The sequence below is a fragment of the Pinus tabuliformis genome, chromosome J (genome assembly GCF_031772625.1).
Source record: "Pinus tabuliformis cultivar Carrire ecotype Pingquan chromosome J, CPIR1, whole genome shotgun sequence".
NCBI classification, from domain to species: domain Eukaryota; kingdom Viridiplantae; phylum Streptophyta; class Pinopsida; order Pinales; family Pinaceae; genus Pinus; species Pinus tabuliformis.
In genome coordinates, this window is record NC_142295.1 from 317,796,798 (window position 1) to 317,799,223 (window position 2,426).

Below are 2,426 nucleotides of genomic sequence, written 5' to 3' on the forward strand. Positions count from 1 at the left end.
ATTGTACTTAAGAGTTGCATCCCTGATGTTGCGACTGAAAAACGCAATTGGCAGCTCGGTTTTATCCCTTTTTTGCATTAGTACTGTTGCCATAGTATGCTCGGAAGCAAAAGAAAATATGATAAAATAATCAGTGTAATCAGTTCTAATAAAAACAGGGGCAGTGATTAAGGCAAGCTTGACCGCATGAAAAGACTTATGGGCTTCTTCAGACCATTTTACCTCATTATCTTTTTTCAACATATTGGTCATTTCTCTAAGATGTTCAACCAAATTAGGAATAAATTTTCGTAAGAAGTTCATCTTACCATTGAAAACTTGGATTTTATTTTTGCTGCAAGGAAAATCAATTTGTTGAATGGCTTGTACTCTTGAAGGGTCAATCCGGATGCCGTCTTTCAAAATGATGTGGTTGAGGAGTTTGCCTTCCTCCATGGCAAACTGACTTTTCTTTGGATTGAGAGAGATTCCGAACTTTCTACACTTCTGAAAAATGATTCTTAAATGATGCAAATGTTCATCATCTGAATGTGAATATACGGTTACATCATCTAAGTATACAACTAGGAAAACATCTTTTTCGTCTGAAAATGCTATGTCCATGGCACGTTGAAAAGTGGCCCCTACATTTTTGAGACCAAATGGCATCTTTGCATATTTGAATGTGCCCCAAGGTGTGGTGAATGTCATCTTAGCCTGATCATCCTCATGCACTAAAACTTGATTGTAATCGGAATAGCCATCCAAAAGTGAAAGTCGGGAAGCGCCAACAACTCTTTGAAGAATATGGTCCATTTTTGGAAGGGGGTAATTGTCTTTCAACGACACTTTGTTCAAGTTTCTGAAGTCTATGCAAAGCCTTATCTCCCTAGTCTTCTTTCTCACCGGAACTAGATTTGATATCCAGTCAGAAAATCTGATGGGAACAATAATGCCCGCCTTGTAAAGTCTATTAACTTCCTTTTCTATGGATGGCAGCAATCTCGGATTGATCCTTCGTAACTTTTTCCTAAAGGGATTTTGATCGGGCCTGATTGGTATTGTGTGTTGAATTATCTTCTTATCATATTCCTTCAAATCTGCATAATCCCAAGCAAAGACATCAAAAAACTCAGACAGTAAATGAATGTATTTTTCCTTTGCTTCAGGAGATAATGATTTGGACAACTTGATCATTTTTGGTTTGTCTGCTGTCCCGATGTTCACATCTTCGACACCTTTCTCTATAGGAACCAATGTAGGCTTCCTTCCTACATCATCCTAATCAAACAAGTCTTCCAAAGGTATGAGACCTTTCGGAATATTGTTATCTTTCAGTTGTAGTATATCAACCTGAGGTGCCTCTATGACTTGATCATCTTCCTCATAGACTTCGTCCATAGAACATTTTTCAAACTCTCCTTCACTCTGAAGGAAGTTATTCATCTGTTTGTCTTCCCAGAATACTTGCCAGTATCGCAAGTTATTTGACACTGAGGGCCGATGCTTCACATGAATCTCGAATTTCTTGTTAGAAAAAATGGAATTTATGTAAATATCAATAATGACATGCAAACTTTAAAATTGTAAGTATTTGATAGTTAAAAAAAAAACAAATTTAATTAATAATTACATTTGAATAGGCAATTAACCATGATGTAGATTAATTCTTCGTTACATTTCTAGTGTTTTAGTGTATAGATTTGAAGAAGGATTCTATGACACTTGCAATTGAAATTGTGATATTTTTATATTTATAATTTGGTAATTTAAAAATTAGTTTTTAATATGATAATTTAAATTTTCAATGTTATAATTTAAATAATAAATTGATTAAACATAAGAAAATTTATCAATTTGATTTTAATAAATATTATAATTTTTTATATGAATAAGTGTACCTCAAAAATGTGAATTTGAAGCTACTGGACATGTATATTTTACAAAATTCACTAAATAGTTAATAAACAGGATTCCCTTTGTCACAATCATATCTATTAAAATCAAATATATATATAATTCTTCAGGAGTAAAAGTAATGGGTGCATAATAATTAACATAGTTGTAATAGTTGTAAGTTATAATTAATATAGTTGTAATGGATGCAATGGTATCTGCGGTTATAAATCTCTCTCAACTTGTAAAATGTGATTGCCCTCAATTTGCACAAGTGCGAAGTATATATAGGAATATACAGGAATTTTTACTGCTCACTTAGGTTTACAATATATATTTTTAAAATAATAAAAATATAAGGAAATCATAAATTTTAAAACATTATTTGACTAATTTGAATTTGAGTAATCTAGATTTAAATGTGCCAATAAAATTATTTTTAAAATAATAATATTTTAAAGTTTAGTTTAGGTTGTTTTTTTTTTATATAATTTATTTATTATAATTTGATTATTTTTATTGAAAATTTCTACATAAAAAAATTATAAAAT